Genomic DNA, 26580 nt, shown 5'->3' on the forward strand with positions numbered 1-26580 from the left:
GAACATATCATTATATACTATTCATATGGGTATTACAGCTGTCTGTCCCCGCGTCCCCGCAGTGCCCTGCTTGTCACACACGGTTGTGACCCCAGCACCGGTACCACCTCCCTCTTCTCGACGCCTCCCGTGTGTCCCCGTGCTCACCGGAAGCGCCTCCCTCGCGCTCACCTACCGCTCCCCACCACCGCAGGAGCCACGTGCGGAGTCTCGAGCCCCACCCTCTGACCCTGGCACGTGACCTTGCCTGCGTCAGGAGAGCGGGGAAGGGAGGAGCCGTGACGCTCTCTCGGTGGAGGCGGAATAACGAGGAGTAACTATAAGGGGTAAGAGATGTCAGTGGGCCCGGGGAGTGGGTAAGTGTGAGTCACAGCACAGGGGTCAGCAGTTCATCTTCTCGGTGTGTTTAGGAGGCACGTGGACACGAGTCTGCCCGGCCTCAGACATGGGAAGGCTGACTCGTGACAGGAATGGGTGTCAGTGATTGGGAGTCTGTCTTACTGATTGGGGACAGTCTCATTAGAAAGCCACCTCACTAGAAGGCAGTCCCACTCTTTGGACTACGGTCTCACTCATTGGATGGTAGTCACTGAATGAAGGGCAGTGTCACTCAGTGTAAATCAGTCTCATTCATTGGAGGGCAGTGTCACTCATTGGAGGGCAGTGTCACTCAGTGTAAATCAGTCTCATTCATTGGAGGGCAGTGTCACTCATTGGAGGGCAGTGTCACTCATTGGAGGGCAGTGTCACTCATTGGAGGGCAGTGTCACTCATTGGAGAGCAGTCTCACTCATTGGAGGGCAGTCTCACTCATTGGAGGGCAGTGTCACTCATTGGAGGGCAGTCTCACTCATTGGAGGGCAGTCTCACTCATTGGAGGGCAGTGTCACTCATTGGAGAGCAGTGTCATTCATTGGAGGGCAGTCTCACTCATTGGAGGGCAGTGTCACTCATTGGAGGGCAGTTTCACTCATTGGAGGGCAGTCTCACTCATTGGAGGGCAGTGTCACTCATTGGAGGGCAGTTTCACTCATTGGAGGGCAGTCTCACTCATTGGAGGGCAGTGTCACTCATTGGAGGGCAGTCTCGTTCATTGGAGGGCAGTCTCACTCATTGGAAGGCAGTCTCACTCATTGGAGGGCAGTCTCACTCATTGGAGGGCAGTCTCACTCATTGGAGGGCAGTCTCACTCATTGGAAGGCAGTCTCGTTCATTGGAGGGCAGTCTCACTCATTGGAGGGCAGTCTCGTTCATTGGAAGGCAGTCTCACTCATTGGAAGGCAGTCTCACTCATTGGAGGGCAGTCTCACTCATTGGAGGGCAGTCTCACTCATTGGAAGGCAGTCTCGTTCATTGGAGGGCAGTCTCGTTCATTGGAAGGCAGTCTCGTTCATTGGAGGGCAGTCTCGTTCATTGGAGGGCAGTCTCACTCATTGGAAGGCAATCTCACTCATTGGAGGGCAGTCTCACTCATTGGAAGGCAGTCTCACTCATTGGAGGGCAGTGTCACTCATTGGAGGCAGTGTATATTCACAGTTGAGTGCAAATAGCCGCATTGGCTGAACCGCCGGTGGGGGCGTGGCCACGCCTCCGTCACAAATGCCAATCTCAAACTCCCCTGCCTGCCTGAAAACCTGTCGCGCACCGCTAAGGAAAGGTGCGCAACAAGGTAGGGACTGGGACCGGAGGAACTGGGTGGGCGGGGCTTGATCGCACAGGCGTGCGCTGTAATAGTTAGTGGGACCGCAGCCTTAGGAGCCGCTTCCGCATGCGTGCAGAGGCGTGTGGAAATGCAGGCGACAGGCAAGTTTAAATATACGCGCTGAGGGGAGCGGAGGAGCGGTCACGTGACAGCAAACATCCAATGGGGATGAGGGACTAGCCCCGCCTCCCGCCACACCTCCGCCACACCTTTGCCCCGCCCTCAAAGCGCGCGCACTGCCTCACCTGTCAGGCCACAAAAAAGCACCAGCTTCTGCAGGCGAGGCAGAGCAGGAGCGCGGCCCGAGGCACCATGCCGAGTCCTTAGGCCTCGGGCATGGTCATCGCTTAGGCGCTGACCCGTGCTGAGGCGCGCTGCTGCTCGTCACTGAGCCCCTGCAGCCGCAATGAGAGCGGATTTAGCAGGGGCTCGCGCACGCTTCTGCACGCCTGCGGAAGCGTGTCTTAAGAAATCTTTAGTTTCTTAGCTTGCCGTAGCGCAGGGCCGGTCACGTGAGCGGTTCGCCCAATGAGGGCGAACCAGCTCCGTGACGTCACTGGCCCGCCCCCAGACACGCCCACGGACGGCGCGCGCCCTAAGGCCAGGGAAAGCACCGCTTTCCCTCAGCCTCAGCGCACCTCCGCACGGCTTCAGTCTCTATGGACTAAGCCTAAGGGCTGGGACCCGCTGAGCTCGGCGGCACGGGCGGCGGGTCGGGCGTTCCCCACCAGCAGGGGAATCCCCACCGAGCCGGTCCTCCCTGGCTGCACAGCTCGCTACAGGCTGTGACGCGTCAGCCGCTACGGGATACAAGAGAATTGTATTCCCTAGCGTCGATGCGTCACGTGGTGTGGCTGTGAGCCAATGAGGAGGGGAGGCTTCGGGAGGAGGAGAGGCTTCGGGGAGCGGGGAGGGAAAGCAGTCTGTGTTTGTGTTTGTCTATGTGTGTCTGAGTGCCTGTGTTTTGTGTGTGCCTGAGTGCCTATCTGTGTTTGTGTATGTATGTGCCTGAGTGCGTGAGTGCCTGCCTCTGTCTGTGTGTGTGTGTGTGAGAGTGCCTGCGTGTGTGTATGAGTGTGTGTGTGTGTGTTGCTTGTCAGCTCCAGCACGAGCCCGTGGAGGGAGGGAGGGAGGGGGGGGGGGGGGGAGAGTAGCGGGTCCCTCCGCTCAAGCCACGCCCCCCCTCCCGCTCAAGCCTCTCCCACTTCCGCTCGGCACTGAGCCACTACAGCCGCAATGAGAGCGGCTTTAGTAGGGGCTCGCCTACGCTTCCGCGCGCTTGCGGAAGCGTAGGTCTTAGGGAAATTTTACATTTCCCCGCTTGCCGGCGCGCAGGTCCGGTCACGTGAGCGGTTCGCCGAATGAGGGCGAACCAGCTCCATGACGACACTGGCCCGCCCGCCGACACGCTCCCGACGCACCCCCGGACGGCGCGCTGTCTAAGGCCAGGGAAAGCACCCGCTTTCCCTGAGCCTCAGCGCGCCTCCGCACGCTAGCAGGAACCCTGGCCGAGGCCTTATGTGTCTGGCCAGGGTGAGCATCGGGGCTTGAAACGCTTGCAGAGCAAGCAAAATTGAATTTGCCGCCTCCAAGCGCGTCACGTAAGCGGTTCACCTAATGAGGGCGAACCAGCTCAGTGCCGTTGTGGCCGCGCCCCCAGATGAGCGTGCACCTAGCCACACATTGCACGGCCGAGCAGGGCGCAGCACTCGTGTGCCAGCACGCCACGCTCCCTCTCAGGCCGCAGCCTAAGGCTTAGTCCATAGAGACTGAAGCTGTGCGGAGGCACGCTGAGGCTGAGGGAAAGCGGTGCTTTCCCTGGCCTTAGAGCGCGCGCCGTCCGTGGGCGTGTCTGGGGGCGGGCCAGTGACGTCACGGAGCTGGTTCGCCCTCATTGGGCGAACTGCTCACGTGACCGGCCCTGCGCTACGGCAAGCTAAGAAACGAAAGATTTCTTAAGACACGCTTCCGCAGGCGTGCAGAAGCGTGCGCGAGCCCCTGCTAAAGCCGCTCTCATTGTGGCTGCAGGGGCTCAGTGCCGAGCAGCAGCGCGCCTAAGGACTCGGGCATGGTGCCTCGGGCCGCGCTCCTGCTCTGTCTCGCCTGCAGAAGCTGGTGCTTTTTTGTGGCCTGACAGGTGAGGCAGTGCGCGCGCTTTGAGGGCGGGGCAAAGGTGTGGCGGAGGTGTGGTGGGAGGCGGGGCTAGTCCCTCATCCCCATTGGATGTTTGCTGTCACGTGACCGCTCCTCCGCTCCCCTCAGCGCGTATATTTAAACTTGCCTGTCGCCTGCATTTCCACACACCTCCGCACGCATGCGGAAGCGGCTACTAAGGCTGCGGTCCCACTAACTATTACAGCGCACGCCTGTGCGATCAAGCCCCGCCCACCCAGTTCCTCCGGTCCCAGTCCCTACCTTGTTGCGCACCTTTCCCCAGCGGTGCGCGACAGGTTTTCAGGCAGGCAGGGGAGTTTGAGATTGGCATTTGTGACGGAGGCGTGCCACGCCCCCACCGGCGGTTCAGCCAATGAGGGCGAACCAGCCGTGGGACGTCATGGCCACGCCCACGCAAACCTACCGCCACACCCCCTCCCATCACAAACTTTCTCTCTCCCCTCAGACCGCAGATCGTGGACTAGCGCTGTGCATGCGCCGCCCTCCCGCCGGGCGCGTGTCACAGTGCTGACTGGGGACTCAGCCTAAAGCCGCGCTGATTACAGATGCAGGGGGTATAGAATGTCAATAGGAGAGTGTTCTGTCTTTTTTTTTTTCCATTTTATTTCCTACTGAGTGCGAATAGCCGTGCGGCTATTTGCACTCAACTTAACTGAGTGCGAATAGCCGAGCTGTTATGAACACTGTAATGTCAGTAGGTTTCTATGCCTTTATTCACCACAAAAATATCAGAAAGTCTTATAGCTCAGTGGTTATGCTCCAGGCCATTAGCATAGTGGACCAGGGTTCGATTCCTGGCTGGGATGTTTATTTTTTTCCATTTTATTTTCTACTGAGTGCGAATAACTGTGCGGCTATTAGCACTCAACTCTGAATATCCACTGCCCTCATTGGAGGGCAGTCTCGTTCATTGGAGGGCAGTCTTACTCATTGGAAGGCAGTCTCGTTCATTGGAAGGCAGTCTCACTCATTGGAGGGCAGTCTCACTCATTGGAGGGCAGTCTCACTCATTGGAGGGCAGTCTCACTCATTGGAGGGCAGTCTCGTTCATTGGAGGGCAGTCTCACTCATTGGAGGGCAGTCTCACTCATTGGAGGGCTGTCTCACTCATTGGAGGGCAGTCTAAGTCATTTGAAGGAAGTCTTGCACATTGGTTGGAAGTTTTGATCAATATTCCAGTCCACAATACATACATTGCTGGCTGCTCTTCTGATTCATATAACTTGGTTAATAACATTAGGAGATACTTCTAATTACAAGCGTACTACATGTGGATGTGCATAAATAAACATGTTCTGTTTCAAGTATTAATACAGCAGCAGGTGGATGTAAATATAGCATATGCTCATCAAAAAGGTGAATATATTTCTATCTGTAGATGGTAGAAAAAAACAGTTAAACATTAAAATATTTTACGTGAATCACATATAAACCCCATTAACTCACTCACTCTCTCTCTCTCTCTCTCATCAGCGCTATGAAGATGTACATCCAATAATGTTCCAAACTCAATAGGAGATATTGATCAGCATAACAAAGTCCAGGTGAATTGAAAAAAATCATATAGGGTAGATAGCCCAAATAATTCCTGGGGTCTGAGCAGCTTCTTTGGAATTAACCAATTTCCATGGGGATCTTAAAAACAGAAGTGCATGCCCCATAGTGTATTACCGTTTTAATTCATATACTGGTTTGAAAAAAACCTTAAAAATGCACACTCACAAACAAACGTGATAAAATCGCATGGTTGAAAAACCTGATAACAGCTTGGGATCTCTGCTCTGCTGTGACTGCGGGACCACACTAGTACCAAGATGAATCAGCTCCCTGCTGCAACCTCCGGTCTGGACAGCCTCAGTTGGGCTCCGTCACGGTGTTTAACAGTGTTCCAGGGGAGCAGGGGAAGGGCTCCAGTGGCACCGTAAATGAGAGGACACTCGGCGTTCAACAGCTAATGTGTACGCCGACACAAAGCTGAGCAGGGGATTCCCAGGTTGTCACCGATCAGGGGGCGGGGCTAGACGCAGTGCGTCAAGTAACATCACAGCTGGAACCACCAATCAAAGAGGCCCTATGCATTTCGTCGCTGACAAGCAACTTTTATCACGTTTGTTCGTGAGTGTGCATTTTTAAGGTTTCTTCAACCCAGTATACAGTTGTATGAAAAAGAAAGTACACCGTCTTTGAATTCTATGGTTTTACATATCAGGACATAATAACAATCATCTGTTCCTTAGCAGGTCTTAAAATTAGGTAAATACAACCTCAGATGAACAACAACACATGACGTATTACACAGTGTCATGATTTATTTAACAAAAATAAAGCCAAAATGGAGAAGCTACTGTATGTGTGAAAAACGAAGGACACCCTTACTGCTTCCATAGGAATTAAGATGCTAAGTAGCAGACAGGTGCTGCTAATCAAATGCCCTTGATTAATTGATTATCAGCAAGTGTGGCCACCTCTATAAAAGCCGAATTTTGGCAGTTTGCTGGAGCATTCAGGCTTGTGTTAACACAATGCCAAGGAGGAAAGACATCAGCAATGATCTTAGAGAAGCAATTGTTGCTGCCCATCAATCTGGGAAGGGCTATAAGGCCATTTCCAAACAATTTAAAGTCCATCATTCTACAGTGAGAAAGATTATTCAAAAGTGGAAAACATTCAAGACAGTTGCCAATCTTCCCAGGAGTGGACGTCCCAGCAAATTAACCTCAAGGTCAGACCATGCAATGTTCAGAGAAATTGCAAAAAAAAACAAGAGTTACATCTCAGACTCTACAGGCCTCAGTTAGCATGTTAAATGTTAAAGTTCATGACAGTACAATTAGAAAACGACTGAACAAGTATGGTTTGTTTGGAAGGGTTGCCAGGAGAAAGCCTCTTCTCTCTAAAAAGAACATGGCAGCATGGCTTAGGTTTGCAAAGTTGCATCTGAACAAACCACAAGACTTCTGGAACAATGTCCTTTGGACAGACGAGACCAAAGTGGAGATGTTTGGCCATAATGCACAGCGCCACGTTTGGCGAAAACCAAACACAGCATATCAACACAAACACGTCATACTAACTATCAAGCACGGTGGTGGAGGGGTGATTATTTGGGCTTGTTTTGCAGCCACAGGACCTGGGAACTGTAACGCTCGACCTGCCCACAAGCCAGATGAGACCCCGGGACTGAGGTGGAAAGGAGTAATACCACACACCTAACAGCAAACGCGGGCACAGCCGAAGTGTGGTAGTCGCGTAGCTGGTCCTGATAACAAAAATAGACAAAGTTCAGTACTTGCCAACTCCGGTGTTGAATGGTAAAGTCCGTAAGCCAATGGTCATGTGTAGAGAGGGCAGCGTGGTAGATTGTCCGTAAGCCTGGGTCATGGAGTGGAGAGAGCAGCGTAGTAGGGGTCCGTAAGCCGTGTCCAAAGGATATAGAGGTCAGCAAGGTATAGTGTCCAACGCCAAGTACAAGGGGTACCAGAGAGCAGCGTGTTCGAGTCCAAAGCCAAGGGTCAAATTCCAGGGAGGTCAGCAGAATATTCAGAGACAGGAACAGGGAACTGAAAGACAAGATAGCCAGGCACAAGCAGACAGCACCAAGGTACAGAAGCTATGCAGAGCAAGGAGGTAATGGTGAGGGGAGACTAAATAGTGGGCTGGGACCTATCAGAGGAAGGGGAGGAGTGGAGGAGCGGGGGAGATCCTGATAGAAGAGAAGGGCCTGGGGGACGGACCTGGTGGAGCAGAGGCAGAGAAGAGAGTGATGCGCGCGCTGCACCTGAGGAGGTGGGGTCAGGCGCACGGCGCCGGTAAACGGAAGCCTGGGTCCACGCGCGCCCGTAAGGGTGACGCACGCGACCCGGAAGTGCGGGAGCAGCCGTGGGAGAGACCGCGAGGACTGAGGCACGCCGCCGGGGAGCCCGAGCAGCTGGGAGAAAAGGTAAGGAGGCGCTGGAAGCGGAGGTACCCGCAGGGCGGATCCTTACAGGAACCTTGCAGTCATTGAGTCGACCATGAACTCCTCTGTATACCAAAGTATTCTAGAGTCAAATGTGAGGCCATCTGTACGACAGCTAAAGCTTGTCCGAAATTGGGTCATGCAACAGGACAATGATCCCAAGCACACCAGCAAATCTACAACAAAAAGGCTGAAAAAGAAAAGAATCAAGGTGTTGCAATGGCCCAGTCAAAGTCCAGACCTCAACCCAATTGAAATGCTGTGGCTGGACCTTAAGAGAGCTGTGCATAAACAAATGCCCACAAACCTCAATGAACTGAAGCAACGTTGTAAAGAAGAGTCAAAATTTCTCCACAACAATGTGACAAACTGGTAAAGTCATATAGAAAATGATTACTTCAAGTTATTGCTGCTAAAGGTGGTTGTACAAGCTATTGAATCACAAGGTATACTTAGTTTTTCACACATGGCTTCTCCATGTTGGCTTTATTTTTGTTAAATAAATCATGACACGGTGTAATATGTCATGTGTTGTTGTCCATCTGAGGTTGTATTTACTTAATTTTTAGACCGGCTAAGGAACAGATGATTGTTATTATGTCCTGATATGTAAAACCATAGAATTCAAAGAGGGTGTACTTTCTTTTTCACACAACTGTATTTATTAAACCGGTAATACACTATGGGGCATGCGCTTCTGTTTTTTGTTTTATATACACATACATACATATATACATATATATATATATAAAATGGTTTTTGAAGCAAAAAGTGGCACTGTGCTCATTTGCATGTCATTTCCCAGAATCCCTTGCTGCAGTGGAAGTGCTGGGTGATGATGGGGAAAGGCGGGGTTGCAAACCTGCCTAAGACATGCAGATGAGCATACAGTTGTATTTACATTTATAAATATATATATATCTATATATATCTATATATATATCTATATATATATATATATAGATATATATAGATATATAGATATATAAAATTAGACATATATCATCTGCATTCCTTGTCGATCCACTGCAGGATGAAAGCCTCCAAGCATCCACTGCAGTTGCAACACACACACACACATATACATACTTGAAAATGAGAGGTAACGCTCAATGTATTACTTCCTGGTAAAATATTTTATAAATAAATAAATAAATAATAGATATAGATAGATATAGATAGTTATATAAAAACATGACATATTTATATATTTTTGTAACTAAAATCAAAATACAAAATCATTTTAGCCACAGTTCACATGGAGCTCTAACTGCAAAATACATCCTGGGGCCTATGTACTAAGGCAATTTTGGCGCAAATTGCGTCATGTACTTGTTGGGCTTGTTTACACCACATGTATCAATGACTTTGCCCCATTTTTTGTGCCATTGGTTTGTTTTTGAGGAAGCTCAAAAGGAGATATTGTATTGTATGTCTTTATTTGTATAGCGCCATAAATGTACATAGCGCTTCACAGTAGTAATACATATCATATAAATAACAAATAATATAAATAACAGGTCATGGGAATAAGTGCTTCAGACATAAAAGTAACATTAACGAAGAGGAGTCCCTGCTCCGAGGAGCTTACAGTCTAATTGGTAGGTAGGGAGAACGTACAGAGACAGGAGGAGGGAATTCTAGTAAGTGCGTCTTCAGGGGGCCAAGCTTTATGTATCATGTGTTCAGGATTATCCACAGTGCTATTCATATGCTTCTTTAAGCAAATGTGTCTTAAGGTGGGTCTTAAAGGTGGATAGAGAGGGTGCTAGTCGGGTACTGAGGGGAAGGACATTCCAGAGGTGTGGGGCAGTCAGTGAGAAAGGTTTAAGGCGGGAGAGGGCTTTAGATACAAAGGGAGTAGAAAGAAGACATCCTTGAAAAGAACGCAAGAGTCCGGATGGTGCATAGCGAGAAATTAGGGCTGAGATATTAGAGAGGCCAAGCACTGCCATCTACTGCACTTATTCCCTCAACTGCTGTCTCTGTAAGGGCTTGTCCAACAGAGTGAGCACGCATACGCGCTCAGCGCGATAAAACACATTGCGACAATGTGTTTGACCTGTGTGCCCGTGAGCGCATGGCGCTCAGCTGCTGGTGGGACAAATCAATTTGATTAAGCCGCTAGCTGGCGCGTCACGTGAGAGGTTCGCCCAGTGAGGGCGAACCAGCTCTGTGACATCATAGACACCCCCCTCCCGTGCAACTAGTTGACCAGGAATCGCCCGGGCAACCTGAGCGTCTGACGTCATAGTGCTTTGTTGCACCCTGGCCGCGGCCTTAGTCTCCCAAAATACCACTTGGATCAGGGGTGGTCAACACCAATTCTCAAGGGCCACCGACATGTCGGGTTTTCAGGATATCCCTGCTTCAGCACAGGTGGCTCAATCAGTGGCTCGACTGAGCCATGATTGAGCTACATGTGCTGAAGCAGGGATATCCTGAAAACCTGACCTGTTGGTGGCCCTTGAGGACAGAAGTTGCCCACCCCTGACTTAGGCGATCTGTGGTCTCGGATGTACTCGCGACGGTGAGGTGTGGCCGTGATGTCACTAGGCTTGTTCGCCCTGATTGGCTCAAATGCTCACGTGACTTGGCCGTCGCACGAAAAATCAACTTTTATGTCTTTTCAAAATCCTGTCGCGCTTCCGCACGCACAGTATGGCCAGACGGATTGATTTAATGTTTTTGATTGTGCTGCGCACACTATGGCCGCAACTTTAGGCTGCGCTTATAGTGCCGGCGACGCGACCGTCGCGTCAAAACAAATGCATTGTCGCCATCATCGGCGCTTATAGTGCACGCGACGGAGACAAAGCAACGGAGTGGCAGTGCTACCAAAAATCTGGTAGTCACTGATATGTGATTTTTTTCCGCGACGTCCCTCTGCCATCGCCCTTTTCTGACGTCACTGGCCTTGTAGCCAGCGACGTCGCCTAAACTTGAAATAGAACTTTCGCAGTGGCGATGGTGACGTCATCGGTTGCGTCGCCGGCACTATAAGCACGGCCTTTGATTGTAAACTCTCTGGGGAGGGGATTTCCTTTCCTATTGTCTGGTCTTTGAAATGGTTACACTTATTGTATTATAATTCCCTGTACTGTATTGTCTCTTTTGCAAAGCGCAGAGTACAGCTGCTGGATCTTTATAGATAAAGATTTACATGATCATGAGATGGACCAAATTGTGCACCTCTGTGCATCAATTATCTCCTTTCAATCTGCGCCCAAAAAAACCCCTACAGGTCTGAGGTTACAAATCTGCACCTGTGACAAACTAAAGCAACAAGTAGATATGACGCAATTTGGGAGCAAATCTGGGGAAATCAAACTGTATCATTGATATCAAACCTGTTAGCTTTCATTGGGAGTTCGGGGAACCCCCTGAATTGCAGCAGTGCTGCTTTGACACATGGGGCAATTTATCAAAATCTCCTGGCTGAAAAATTGAGCGCAAATGAAAAGCACCGAATTTACAAAAACAATTTGTTCCCATTGAAAGATTTTTTTCCCTCACGTTCTGATCAATCTGGTGCAATTGTTTTCCCTCCCAGATTTTCAACCGATCTCCGCAGGCAGGAAAGATGCGGGCGCTGAATTTATCACGTTAAACATTAATCTTGTCGCGTTGCTCACAATCAGTGGTAGCGATATTCCAGTGACCTTTGGTAAACTGTCTGAAGGAGCATTGCGGCAATCAGCAGAGGCTAGTGGAAACTGTTAATTAATTAACCCTTCCACTGCCAGAGAGGCACAAACATCAAGATCATGAAAGAGTTATGGCTTGGAGATTTTCATACCTTGTATTAAACCAATACGTGCTGCTTTATTTTAGATATATATCTATACCGTGTTAGCCGAGCTAAATAATCAAAAACAAATAGACAATACCGTTCTGTGGATAACGAAAAGCTTTTATTTGTGCGAGCTTTCGAGATACACTGATCTCTTCTTCCAGTGGTATTACAATTGTAACATTGTGTACATTCTAACACCGCCGGAAGAAGAGATCAGTGTACAGCAGGGCCCCGCTTCTTGGCGCCCCGCTTTTCGACAATCCACGGATATGGCGGCACTGAGAAGGGGGGCGCCATGTCTCCTCAGAGGCTGTTGCCGCCGACGCGAATGCGCAGAACGTAGCTTGGGCGCGCAGACCGTAGGTCGCTTGCGCCCAAGGGGGAAAATGCCGGGTTGCGCATGTGCACAGCTGAAAATCACCAATTCCGCTTTCCACTGATTCTCACTATACGGCGGCCCTTAGAACGGAACCCGCCGTGTGCCCGGGGCCCTGCTGTATCTCGAAAGCTCGCACAAATAAAAGCATTTTGTTAGCCACAGTGTGTATCGTCTATTTGTTTTTTATTTTATATATATGTTTCCCTTGTTTTTTGGAGGGCTATCTTGCTTTGATAGGACAGCAGTGTTGTACAATGTAGCTTAAAGAGGCAATCCAAGCATGCAACTTTTTGGGTGATTTTGTTTTTATTTTTAACCTAGGACTGAAGCAGGGGGTCTCCGAAGCTGAACCCCATTAATTTCAACTCTGGCTATCCCCTCTTTCTGGAGATACTTACCTCCATAGGGGGTGCCGGTAGCTGCACGGCTAGAGGGTTTATGTAATGGTAGAGTTTCAACGCTCCCGCGACTTAGTTGGGGTTCATATAATGGCCGATTTTCAAAGGATGTGGGGAAATAGGAAGCCGTAACATCATCAGGTTTGGCTTCCTATTGACACGCGTGACGCAGGCGCTTTAAACTTTACTGATACCAGAACCCCCTTTGGAGGTATGTATCTTAGGAAGCAGGGGTCCCGGGAGCTGAAATCAATGGAATTTAGCTCCGTAGACCCCCTGCTTCAACCTATGTAAAAAATAAGACTATAAAAACGGCTTGGATTGCTCCTTTAAAGGGTCAGTCTCTCCTAGGATGAAAGTAAACTAAAGGCAGTTGCATATTTAACCCTTTGGGGGCCCATGACGTAGCTACTACGTCATGTGGTCTGGATCACGTGATCGCTTCGGAGGAGTTAATGACAGGTTAACTGCAGCTGATTTACACATTTTAAAAAATAAATAATCAAGGTTGTATAAATATATATATTTTTGTTCACAAGCGTTTTTATTAGGCATTTTCAATATACATACATAACGGTTTAATATCAACCTAATATACAGGCATACCCCGCATTAACGTACGCAATGGGACCGGAGCATGTATGTAAAGCGAAAATGTACTTAAAGTGAAGCACTACCTTTTCCCCACTTATCGATGCATGTACTGTACAGCAATCATCATATACATGCATAACTGATGTAAATAACGCATTTGTAACAGGCTCTATAGTCTCCCTGCTTGCGTACAGCTTCGGTACAGGTAGGGAGCCGGTATTGCTGTTCAGGGCGTGCTGACAGGCGCATGCGTGAGCTGCCGTTTGCCTATTGGGCGACATGTACTTACTTGCGAGTGTACTTAAAGTGAGTGTACTTAAAGCGGGGTATGCCTGTATAGAAGTTTTTTTTAGAATCTTCACCACGGGAGGTGAAACCTCAGGATCACAGGATGGGGGGGTGACGGAGAAGGGAACAGGGAAGGGGGAGAGAGCGGTCCACCACACCCACCCCCCCCCCCCCCCCCCCCCGATCGCCGAAATTATTTGGATGAATTTTGATCAAAATTAATGAGTCAGCCAAGGCTCCCAAACTCTATAGAAACTTTCTGTTGAGCGCTTAAGATAGGCAGTCAGCTTTTCCATAACCATTGCCTCGGTTATTCTCTTTTTTTACATTCTGTTTAGAGGGGGGTGACACCTTCTTCCAAGAAGACGCTACCACGCATCTCGCCACTGTAAGAATGAAGGAGATTAATTTCCTCATTGGGGGGTCAATTTCCTCTATAGGCCTGGCCAGGAGGTAGGTCAGTGAATCAATGGGTATTATGAGGTCAGTTACCTCTTTTATTAAAGTTTGTACAATGAGCCAATATTTCTGAAATTCTGGACATGTCCACCAAATATGGGCCATGTCCCCCTTTTGCCCACAGCCCCTCCAACATAGGTCAAAAGCCAGGGGGTAGATTTGTTTTAACCTCACTGGAGTGAGATACCAGTGATACAAATTCTTATAGATGTTTTCCTTCGTTGTGGTACAGATGGAAGTTCCTGAGGCCGAGTCCCAGATATCTTCCCAAACCTCTCTGTCTATAACTATGTTCAATTCCGCTGCCCATTTGAGCATATAATTGTGTGCGGGGGGGGGGGGGGGGGTTCGCTGACATCTCCATTCCAGCGTAAATTTTGGTTATTAGACGTTTTTGATGCGTATTGGTTGTGCACAACCGCTCAAAATTTGTGAGAGGGGGAAATTCTAACTTTGGGGACAATTTTTGTAGGAAGTGTCTAATTTGGAGATATTTGAAAGTATCAAGTTCTGGTGCCTCAAATTTGGTACGTAAATCTTGAAAACTCAGGAGTCTTCCATCGCTCAATAGGTCGGCAACCATTCTGATCCCCTTTAATTTGAATTGGTCGAATTGTTTGGATTCACATCCGGGAGGAAATTTAGGGTTGTTGAAAATTGGAGTGAGCTGGGAATCGAACGATGTAAGATAAAACTTAATTTTAGATTTTGACCAAACTTCCCAGGTATGTTTCATCGCGCCCCGCTCAAATTTGTGCGCCAACATGTCCCCTTTATCCATGCACCAGAGACAAGCTGGCAGAGAAGGCGTTTTGGAGTAGTGAGACTCAATTGCTAGCCAACAGTGCTGGTCCGGGTCCGCATTCCACACTACTGCCTGTCTTAATTGGACTGCGAGGTAATATTTTAAAACATCTGGTACTCCCAGGCCTCCCCTCATCCTTGACGACATAAGTACTGTTCTAGCGACCCTGGGTCTCTTGCCCTGCCAAATAAAATTAAACACTCTGTTTTGGATGTTTTTCATTTCAGAGCCGGGGACTCGGACCGGGAGAGTCAGGAAAAAATATAACAATCTGGGGAGTATATTCATCTTAACTGAGATCATTCTCCCGATCCATGAGATCTGGTATCCTTCCCATTTATCCAGATCTTTTTTCATTTTCCTAAAGAGTGTTGGATAGTCATGTTGATATAGTGAGTGGTAGTCCCTTGATACATTTACTCCCAGATATTTAATGTATGAGGAACTCCACCTGTAGTTAAAGTTTAATTTAAGTAATTTTACTTCTGGCTCTGACAGATTTAGGTTTAGGGCTTCTGATTTGTCATTGTTAATTTTGTAGCCTGATATTTTGCCAAATTCTAGCAGTTCTCTATGGAGATTAGGAAGGGAAGTCTGGGGATGAGTTATGGTTAGAATGATATCGTCGGCGAATAACGATATTTTGTCATTTGTCTTGCCAATTACTATGCCCTGAATGTTTATATTGTCTCGTATTTTGGACGCAAGGGGTACGATAGTCAGGGCAAAGAGAAGGTGAGATAGGGGGCACCCCTGTCTTGTACTGTTTTTAATTTCAAATTTCTTGGCAACTCCACCCGGGAGTTTGACCGCCGCGGTGGGGTTACGATAGAGCGCACGGACCCCCTCTAGGAATTAATTTTGAACCCGAATTTCTGCATAGTTTCATCAAGAAATAGCCAATCAAGTCTGTCAAACGCCTTCTCTGCGTCTAGGCTCAATAAAACCGCTCTGGTGCCTGTAAGGTGGGCATGATCAACTAAGTTTATCTTGTGGGGGTTGTCTGAGGCTTGCCTGCCAGAAACAAACCCCATTTGATCAATGTTTATTAATCTAGGCAATATAGGGTTCAGTCTGTTTGCCAATATCTTGCTGTATAATTTAAGGTCATTATTTAGGAGGGAGATTGGGTGGTAGCTCCCGCATTGCATTGGGTCTTTACCCTCTTTGTGAATAATAGCAAGATTAGCTTGGGACATTGATGATGGGATTGGGTTACCCTCCATGAAGGAGTTAAATAGATTTAACAGGTGTTTAGACAAAATCGTGAGAAACCTTTTATAGTAGACATTGGTGAAACTGTCAGGGCCAGGGGCCTTGGAGATCTTTAGCTACTTTATAGCGTCTTCTAATTCGTTCTGAGTTATCTTTGCATTAAGTATTTGGTTTTCCTCTTCTGTCAGTGAAGGGAGGTGGCAGTTGGATAAATAGTCCGTAATTGGTTCGAGATCTGCTGTCTTGGGCTTTCCCCCTCGGGTTTTAAGGTTATGTAACTTTGTGTAGAATGAAGTAAATTCCTCCGCTATTTTTTTATCGTTATATATTATCTCCCCAGACCCACTCTTAATCGCCGTAATTTGGGATCTTTTCCGTATTCCTCTTAGCTTGCTAGCCAGAAGTCTGTCGGCCTTAGGCCTCGGTCCCGCTGCGCTCGGTGGCGAGGGCGGCCACACGCGAGTTCCCCACCACCAGGGGAATCCTGCGGAGCCGGTCCCGGTCCCCACTGGCTGCACAGCTGACTACACGCTGTGGCGCGTCAGCCGCTATGGGATACAAGAGAATGGTGTTCCCTAGCGTTGACGCGTCACGTGGTGTGGCTGTGAGCCAATGGGGAGGGGAGGCTTCGGGAGGAGGAGAGGCTTCGGGGAGCGGGGAGGAATGTGGAGTGAAAGCAGCGTGAGTGCCTGTCTGTGTGTGTGCCTGAGTGCTTGCCTCTGTCTGTGTGTGTGTCTGAGTGCGTGCGTGCCTGTCTGTGTGTATGTGTGTGCCTGAGTGCGTGAGTGCCTGCCTCTGTGTGTGTTTGTATGTGTGTGCCTGAGTGCCTGCCTCTGTCTGTCTGTGTGTGTTGCTTTTACTTACCCGAGCCATGGAGGGAGGGGGGGAGAGTAGCGGGTCCCTCCGCTCAAGCCACGCCCCCCCTCCCGCTCAAACCTCCCACTCCCGCCCACCTCCCGCTCCCGCTCCCTACAGACCGCATATCGCTGTCTGTGTATGTCAGCGCCCCGCCTGTTTGCAGTGCGGGCGCGCTGACTCTGGGAGCGGGGCCTTAGCCTTATTGCCCTTATCGTAGTACTTAGCCCACTTAAGGGCTTTTTCTACATCTTCCAATTGGATCTGCCTTAACTCGGTTCTGGTGGCGGTCAGGAGTTTGTATATTCGCCTAGAAGGGTTGGCTTTATTCTGTTGTTGTATAAATATATTAATTTAATCTTTTAACTTTTCCTTGGTAAACACGCTTTGAAGGTTTTTTTTTTTTTTTTTAACAGTTTATCTTGTATCTTTTGGTGATCAGACCGTTTATCAGCTGTAACAAAAGAGGTGAATTGTTGTTTTTATTGTATCCAGTGTTTGTATAGTAATTATGAGGCAGACTTTAGACACAAACATCAGTAGCTAATGTGCTTGAATTCAGCAGGTCCAGAGAAAAAGAAAAACATTACAATTTTTTTTAACAAGATGCAAATAAGTAAAACAGTTACTCTCACCGACACCCACTTTAAAATTAGATTCATCATTCATTTATTCTGCAATACAACTGTGCTGAAAGACAAAAAAGGAACAATACAACTTACACCTATATAATACAGTAATCCTGGCACAAAAGGTCTCTGCCCAGCTGAGCTTGCAACCTAAAGGAAAGGTGTAGTCACCATATATTAGGTCACAGGTAAGTGACATTGAAGTAAAAGTGCAATGAAAGAGGAGGTTATAAAGGAGATGGTTGGGCGGTTGTAAAAAAAAGTTAGTTAGGAAGGTTTCAACTGTGTTGATGGTGAGGGCTAGTCCGGTGGGATGGGCAGGGAATGTGACAGCATGGAAGCGCCCTGCTTGGAGGCAGGAATGGAAGTTATGCCAATGAAGGCATGGGGCAGTACCACTACTTTCTATGTCATTGCCCTTGCACAGTGAGGCCGCTCCTGTCACAGAGAGACTGAGCTCAGTGTGTGGCGCACAACTCATACTGAACCGACGCGATCAGACCTCTTCCCCACCCAGCTGCTATCAGAACGCATTGCTATTCAAATCCAGCCAATGGGAGGTTATAAACAATCCTGCAGGCTCCTCCCCTTAATTAATTATTATATCCAGTGGTCAATCACTTTTAACCCGCCCAATCAGACTGCAGGGCGGCCAGTACCTACCCTCCCACTTCTCACCGGCGTCAAGCCAATCACACGGGGCTTTTCTCTCTCTGGCAAAACCAGTTTTTTAATTGCTCTGCTCAGGACCCTTCCTAGAGATGGCTTCTCTGCTGCCTGTGTAGAAATATTAATGGTCCTTCCCCAGTGTGTGACATGGAACAGGAGCTGCACAAGGGTGCAAGTGTGTAGATGTAAATCAGGACCTGGGTACAGGCAGGGAGGAAAAATGATAAAATTGAACTCATTATCCTGAAAATAAATGTTCACCTCCTTTTAAATAATTACTAATTAGTACTATGAGAAAAATAAATTAGTTATTTATTTTCTGAAGTATTTTAGGAGGGAGTACTGCTAAATAAGACTATTCATTTATTTTAAGTACATTGTGGGGTTGTCAAGTGAACTGAAGCTATACACTTCGAGCAGCTTAGAAATAAATTCTGCAGCATACCTAGAACACATGGGTTCTACGTGTCATATTTCGTTTTGTCGTCACAATGTTATGTACTCAGGACGTCGTTTAAAAGGAGAGGTAACTCAATGTTTGGTAAAATATTTTATCAATATTAAATTAATATATTTAAAGGTTGGTCTCAATACACTTCAAAAACAGCCAAAACATGTTTAATAAAAGAGAAGGTAACCAAGACACATCTGCACAATATAGTACATAAAATAAAACACAATTTCAAAGTATTAACTTTCATTCAAGCGGTTTGTTTATATTACTAGAACTACTATATATATATTTTTTTTTATAGATTGTGTATTTCTATTCCATCCAGAAAACAAATATAAAGGACAGAAGAAGTTTGGAAAACGAAAACTTCCAGAAATGTGCTGGAAAAACAAGTAACTTTTACCACACCAATCAATTTTAAAATAATATGGACTTTTATTGCTTTATATTTTGACAGAATGCAATAAAAATGCATTGTATTAATAAAGAATGCATTTGCAATGTGTACGATTTCGTTCATAAAATTGTGTAAACAGCTGAAAAAGTATGACAGCTTTACAAATACAATTTTTTTAAATGGCTTATTTTTCAAAACAGCAAATGAATGTTTTTTTGTCTTTTTTTTTGCAGCAGCTTATATTTAAAATATTTTACCTGGAAACATGCCAACGTTGTTTGTTTATTTAGCAGAACATAACCTTGTGTTGTCAACATATCTCTGTGCCCAGGACATACTTGAAAACAAGAGGTAGCTCTCCATGTATTATACTTCCTGCTAAACATTGTTATAAATAAAATAAGTTATTCTATATTTTTGTTTACCCCAAAGAATGACACAAACTGAAGATAATGTTTTCTCTGTATGATTGAAGCGAACACCTACATTCTCATTTCCTGACACCATTGTGACTCAGATCTGTGTGTGGGAAAAAAGGTAGTACTGTGAACTTGGCCCCATGGAGACAAAAAAATATATGTATCCGGTCTCTGTCACAATATATATAGGGATGTCAAATGACACTTAGACTGAGTCCATCTTAAACCTCTATACTGCATCTGCAAACTACCGGGGATACTAAACTACAGATTTATTTTGATCTGAGCATCAAATACAAAGCTAAAAAGAACTGGCTCAGCCTGTCCCAGTAACCTGCAATCACAGCGCCAGTTCGATAGTAACATGACTACAAGCACAGCCCCCTCCCCCAGCTGACAGAGGCACGGAGTGCTTTGCATTGTTTTGGAGGAGGGGAGAAGGGGGAGGAGCTGGAAGGGGGAAAAAAAAGATCTGATCTTGCAGTACATAAAAAAATTGCCATTTATGATTTTATTTTTTCTTTCGCCATTAAACGCATGGGATTTTTCGTGGGGGTCAGGGAGCCTCCGTGGTGATGGGGTTTTGCCAATGATTGTGCGGCAGGTCTTGCTTTGCATTGTCTTGCTTTGATCAGGCACTGCACTAAACCTCTATGTGTCTAGGCCACTTGGGTCCTGCATTGAGAGCCCGTGCTGGGATGTCTGGGAGACCCCGCGCCGACTGCTGCTCAAACATCACGGTGAGTTTGTTACAATTGTAGCAATTTCTCTTTAAATCTCTTAACTCTCCTTACCTGCACCCAGATCAGGACCAGGGGAGGGGGGGACGAGAGAGGGGGAGCAGGGCTGAGCCCCTGTAACCAACACCACCCCCCCCTCCTGCATCCTCCACTCTCCCTTCCAGATCAAGGGCTCCCTGGGCTGCGCCTATAGGTCACGTCTGCAGGATGCAATGTAGCTTTTATAAAATGATGCATAGGATGCAATGCTCAGATGAAAAGGGGGATCGCAGGTTAGGAGGGTGAGAGGAAGTGGTGTCCATTGCATCTATCAGTACAGTGAGCTCTTGTTGCAATGCACCGATACCCCCTGGCCTTGTTATTAACGGTGGCCCTATTTATTGGTGCCTGGTTTGCAATGAACAGGAGAGAGGGGAGTACAGAAAGAGAGGGGCCCTGCTTCATGAGAGGGGGGGGGGGGGGGGGTTATTGCGTTGCACTGTGGTTGATTGATTGTGATGTAAAGGAGAAGGGAGTCACAGGGAGGATAGAGGAGGATCCCGGTCCTGTTATACAGGGTGGGCTTTATGCAGTGCACAGGGAAGAGGGGACCCTATTGACTAATATTAAAGGTCTCTCCTCCCCCAGCCCCCCCCCCCCCCCACTTCCACTTTAGACAATAACATGGCTTGACATGTATGATAAAATGAATTACAGGGGAGAGGGGTCTGGGACTGTTGTAAGAAGTGGCATATTGTAATTCATAGTGTGATGGGGGGGCTGCTATTAATTATGGATATACGCAGTATACAGGGAATGGGGGTCATGGCTTCCTTGGTACTTTAATGAAAGTTAGCTTTCCGTGGCCTGCAATGTACAGGATAGGAGATGATAGACCTGTTATTCTTGTGTAATGGGATGCATTATTGGAAAGAGACCTTAAACCTCCTATTGTATATGGATGGCTTTATAAAGTGATACATTGGCAGCAGTGCACAGGGAGGAGTTAGTAAATGTGGATTTCTGAAATTAAAATGTGGTATGCAATACACATGGGGAAAAGGGGGTCATAGGAAGCTGGAAAACCCTTAACCCGTTACTAAATTCAGCATTATAAATAAAACTCCTTATTAACTGTGGTATGAAACTCATGACATGTTGTAGTGTACATGGAGAGAACCTTATCCTGTTACTAAATGTGGTTTTATTGCAATGATACATGTTCATCAATTTCTATGGGAATGTGTATCACAGAGGAAGAAATCCTGCACTGGAACTGTGCCATGCAACATTAATACACATGCATCACTCTGGGTTTCCTTTAGTGTATGGGAAAGGATAGATCTTAGATCTAGTTCTTGTGTTTGAGAGCTGTTTGACTTTGATTTACTACCTACTTCCTCCAACTCTTATTCCCCCCCCCAATCATATTTTGTTTTTTAAAGGCTTCTCTTAGGGATTCTATTTTACAAATTGGAAAGAATCTCCGTGAACATTTTTTCACCTATTATTGTACTTTATGGGTTTTCTTTCTGATGTGATGTGTTGCAGGGAAGGAGTATAAACATGTATGTAATGTTAGCCTGAAAAAGGTATAAGACCACACAGAACAACTTACAGATTCGAAAGTATCTGCTCTGACACTGAATAGAGAATAATATCTATTTCAGATCTTTCTGGATGTCTTTAGTACACTTTGCATTAGAGAAACTCAACCCGTTACTTTTCCTCTGACAATATGTGAATGTAAATAAAATTTGCGCAGACTGTGAAAGACTTACAACAGTGCACTTTTTTTTGTCCTAATCACAAGTTCAGAATCCCTGCAGCATTCTTCCTTTTATTTAGGTAGTTCCTAGATATTAACTTTTTTATTTAAGAGTTGTGCTTGTTGCTGGTGCAATATAAATAAAATATCAGTAGTGCAGCACTATAACAACTCTTGCACTGCCAGAGAGGCCAGCAAATCATTGTGTTGCAGACCCCTCTGACAGCGAAAAGTGTTAATGTAATATGGTTACAGTCAGCTTCTCGTAACCTTGGGCAAGTCATTTTATCTCCCTGTGCCTCAGGCACCAAAAAAAATAGATAGTAAGCTCTACGAGACAGGAAGTTGTAACTGTATTTACAGCTCTGTGTACACTGGCAGCACTATACAAGAAAAAACGATGATATTTTTTTTGTATTTGTATTCAGTGCCCTAATAACAGCAGTGGTCATCTACTCGTTTATAGATATACACACACGAGCGCATATATATATATATATGCGCTCGTGTGTGTATATCTATAAACGAGTAGATGACCACTGCTGTTATTAGGGCACTGAATACAAATACACAAAAAATATCATCGTTTTTTCTTGTATAGTGCTGCCAGTGTACACAGAGCTGTAAATACAGTTACAACTTCCTGTCTCGTAGAGCTTACAATCTATTTTTTTTGGTGCCTGAGGCACAGGGAGATAAAATGGACTTGCCCAAGGTTACGAGATATATATATATATATACACACACACACACGCACTTTATTTATTAATTAATTAAAGGAGTCAGGACACTAACAATAATAATCCAAAAGATTGGAGCGAGTGCTTCTGCTAACGTACTAAACTGTACTATGTAGGTACAAAGAGCAGGCACACCAAATGCTACAATAAATGTGTCTCCACTAGCTCAATGTTTTTGCTTCCCAATGGGCTCTTAAAAAAGGCTGCATTGGGAAGCCTAAATGTTGAGCTAGTAAAGACATTTATTCCCTGAGAATGAGCATGTATTCCTTATCCAGTGTAATTAACCATCATGTTTTTTGGAGTTATTCTTTTTGGGGCTGTGTATGTCTGGCATGCAAACAAAACTGAAGACCATTGCACCAGCACTGAAAATGGAAGACCGGGTGCTACATGTTTGTGTCTGCAGTTGTGGTACAGTTTGCATGAATATGAACCCCTTTGCATTGCAAGCTGACCCCTCTGGCAGCTAAGAGGTTTCGTATGACCTGCTGTTGAATACTTCTCTTGGGGAAAGTTCGATATGTATTATATAGTGGCAGTGCTGTTTTGAGGGTCGTAGGATGCAATGCATTGTAGGCCCCTCTGACAGCTTAGGGCTGTTATATACAGCATGCGGCCGCGCATGCCTATGCGAACGCGCGTGCACGTTCCGCATGCTTTTCATGTTTATAGAGCAGGGAGCTGTGTATATGCAAATAAAGAAAGCAAAGGATGCACTGCACCTGGAAGGTTGTTAGGAAAAAATATAGGGCAAACTCCAAAATAAAATCAAGGGTATTTATTCCATAGACTCCAATATGGGTGTATAACAGCCGCACAACGCGTTTCGTCCCGCAGGGACTTTATCATGTATCAATACACCTTGATAAAGTCCCTGCGGGACGAAACGCGTTGGTGCGGCTGTTATACACCCATATGTGAGTCTATGGAATAAATACCCTCGATTGTATTTGGAGTTTGCCCTATATTTTTTCCTAACAACCTACCAGGTGCAGTGCATCCTTGCTTTCCTTTATTTTCATTGTTTCAAGACATCAGGAGTCCATGCAGAGGAACCCTCATCCGGCTTTGGCGCTTCAGAATCCAGGATATCCCCAGGGCCAGTAATGGGCATTAGCCCTCCTTTTATTACTTGATACCCCTAAGGGGATGTATGTATACTAAGGGTGGGATGTGCAAACTGACCATCTTTTGCGGTAGTCAGCAGACTGACCACTAGGTCTTTATATTTGCCTCCCCTTATACGATGATGCTACATATGTGAGCCTATGGACTAAATACAGTTCCTATCTCTGGACTATCTTTTTCATTACAAATATGTATGTGTGCACACACAGTATTTGAGCATCGCTCTATCCATTCTTCTTCAGCTGTGTATATGTGTGTGCATGGGTTGTGTGAGTGAAAGGAAGACCTAAGCAAGATTTTTTAAAGAAAATAAAAGTTTAATAAATATTTTTTTTTTGTTCCACAATCATTGACACCCACACACCCACACATACACACATATACATACAGTTCAGAGCCGGTAGCGGCGCGAAAAGATGAATTTCTTTCATCTTCGCTGTCGGCTCCCCGCGCCCTGCCGTGCGCGCGGCCCTTCTATAGAAAGGCTGACATAGTCAGCCAACTAAAATTCCCGCGCGCGGCACTACAGAACGTGCCTAAGTGGCAATATTTGGATATCAATGCCATCAAACGAGTAGGTGTCCACTGCAGTTATTAGGGCACTGAAACCTGAGTAGCACCAAGTACCCCTACCAAACGGGGAGTGGTGTTTTGCACATGAAACGGTGCAGTGTTTGTGAATCGGCCTGCGAGAGGCTTCGCACAGCACACTAGATGTAGGAATGCAGCTTTGTTTACGTAGCTGCTGTAGGAAGACAGAGATACTGCGCAGCAGAACTTGACACAGACATGCAATAAATATTGTGAAGCTGCAGGAAGCACATTTTCAGCCTTCCCAGGGTATTCCCCATCTGTGTTTTTTTTTTTTAATTCTGTGATCTCCTTTGTGCTGAAGATGTGTATGCTGCCGTTATGCCTGATTAATTGCTAGGTACAGTGCCTGTTTGACTGCAGGCCTGCTTGCTCTGTTTACCATGGCCATGGTGTTTTTAGGTGTGTTGTTTATCACTTGCAACTGGGTATTTTGTGTTCAGTGTTTATTACTCCAGAAGGTGTGAGAGAAACCTTTTCTTCCATTTGCATTATTTTTCAAATGATGGTCTCTGTGACCTGCTGGATTTACATGCATGTGGTGTGCGTGGAATGAGCCAAAAATGGCACTTTAAAAATACTATCCTTATGAATTTCATGTGATATACAATAATATTTTTCATATGGTAGCAATGCACCAAACTATAATTGTACATTTCCATCCTCCTTTTATTATAAACGACCCTTGCTATAAAATTATGACGTTATTTTTGTGATGAACAAATGTATTTGTATTATGCACATGCATTTTTGTGTTTACACAATATTTGTGTGTGTGTGTGTGTGTGTGTGTGTGTGTGTGTGTGTGTGTGTGTGTGTGTGTGTGTTAGTTAAGTCTTGCATAGGCTTTTTTCAGTTTTGATTATAGTATTGTAATGGGTGAACTAAATACCACTACGTGTTTGATTACAAACCTAAATGTGCACATATTTTCTGAAAGGAGGGTTTAATTGTTAAAAGTTTTCTCCCTTTTTATCTCGTTCTGAGAAGGGCTAAAGGGGGGTTTCATGTGTTCTATAAAAAGAATAATGGTGGCAGGTGCCTGTCTCACCTGGGTACCTGTACCCTGGTTTATGAAGAAATATTGCCAGAAAACTAATTTTCTCTCTGGCCCTGTTCCAGGTGGCCACCATTGTGATGTTCTAAAATTTCTATTTATCTCTGTTAGTTTGAGATCTTAAGAAGCATGTAATCTATATTCTGTAAAACTTGTTATTGAGCTTTTTGTCGTTTGGTGTGGAAAATTTAGTTGGTCGTAGTAAGGTATGTATGTGCTGCTGAATGCTTTCAATTTATTGCAGTTTCTATATGTGTAGGACCCACCTCCTTGAAAGTTATTTTGTTGATCTGCTCTATGAATTGTTTTAGATACCTATACAAAATGTTCATGTTTCGGTAGAAACCGTCTTATTACTTCCCTTTGCTCGGTGTTCTACACACAATAAATATATATGTTTATTCTTACTTGTATTGCAACAACAGCGTACACAGCACTTGAAGGAACAGAACTTCGAATACAGCATTTTTTTTGTAAAATACAGGGAACATAGAGAGGAGAATGGAATTCCTAACCCGCAAATCTTACAATCCAAAAAGTGTGAGAGACTTGCACTTTAAATAAGAGTATCTGTAAGTCCAGTGGATAGCTGAGAATGTAAATAAGTGCATTAGAAGATTTCCCCCCCCCTGTGGAAGTAAAGAAATTGATAATATGGACTAGTTGGCCCACCTTAATCTTGTCATTTTTATAGGAAAAATGACATTTGTTTTATGCTTAGGAGATAAACCCTTGAGTCGCCGTGTCATGCCACTGAGTTTCTTTGTGCAATTACATGCATCATTTCAAAATACAAGCTATACTCGTGTGCTGCAAACTAAGATGTTGTATACCAGTGTTTTTCACCTTTATATAAACTGAAACCCTTTAAAAATAATATTGTTATTTAGCGGTACTTGTTAAAAATGTATTATCTCACAGGAGAACGGATCGAGGATCGATCGGCAAAAATTCGACTAGGGGGTTCATTAAATAGCTGTCAGTGCAGCAGAAGAGGACCAAAGATGCACATTTCTGTGGGGGAAGATCATGTGACCCGGCACAGGAAGTGGAAGTGACTTTATAAATGGTTGCTATAGAAACAAAAAAATGCTTGTTACATTATAATACATAAAAAATGTAATTCAGAGTTTAAAAAATGCTACAAGATTTCTCAACGTACAGAACTGATTTATTTAAAAAAAAAAAAACGCACACACGTGTGATATTGCTTGGTCTGCAGCTTTAAAGTTAGATGTTGGCAATTGCCAATTTTTCTCGGGGAACCAACCGCTGTGTTCCACATAACAGACTCAAGAACACTCTTAAGTATGAGACATTGGTATGAAAAGGCACGTACAACTGATTTCTTAAACCTTAAAGCAAGTCTGAACTGATCACCA

General features: G+C 45.8%; 2 protein-coding genes and 1 long non-coding RNA gene across 8 annotated transcripts in view; 2 read left to right on the top strand and 1 right to left on the bottom strand.

Moving 5' to 3' along the window:
• The window catches only part of ZNF541 (zinc finger protein 541), a 31408-nt gene extending 31242 nt beyond the window's left edge, over nucleotides 1–166 (bottom strand). For 2 of the 4 annotated variants that reach the window (XM_075606868.1, XM_075606866.1), the window contains exon 1: nucleotides 148–166. The gene's annotated coding sequence lies outside the window, so the exon portion shown is untranslated. The other 2 variants (XM_075606867.1, XM_075606865.1) reach the window with 1 other exon arrangement.
• A 48-nt stretch (nucleotides 167–214) lies between these two features.
• LOC142498631 (uncharacterized) lies at nucleotides 215–14641 on the top strand. The gene is made up of 3 exons (XR_012802509.1): nucleotides 215–326; nucleotides 5351–5421; nucleotides 14475–14641. It is a non-coding gene; the product is annotated as an uncharacterized LOC142498631 (long non-coding RNA).
• Nucleotides 14642–19633: 4992 nt separating this feature from the next.
• Nucleotides 19634–26580, top strand: part of BICRA (BRD4 interacting chromatin remodeling complex associated protein) — a 153975-nt gene continuing 147028 nt past the window's right edge. For 2 of the 3 annotated variants that reach the window (XM_075606861.1, XM_075606864.1), the window contains exon 1: nucleotides 19636–19932. The gene's annotated coding sequence lies outside the window, so the exon portion shown is untranslated. Of the gene's footprint in view, nucleotides 19933–26580 lie in introns of all 3 variants that reach the window. The other variant, XM_075606863.1, reaches the window with a different exon arrangement.

The sequence above is a fragment of the Ascaphus truei genome, chromosome 7 (genome assembly GCF_040206685.1).
Source record: "Ascaphus truei isolate aAscTru1 chromosome 7, aAscTru1.hap1, whole genome shotgun sequence".
Taxonomy (NCBI): domain Eukaryota; kingdom Metazoa; phylum Chordata; class Amphibia; order Anura; family Ascaphidae; genus Ascaphus; species Ascaphus truei.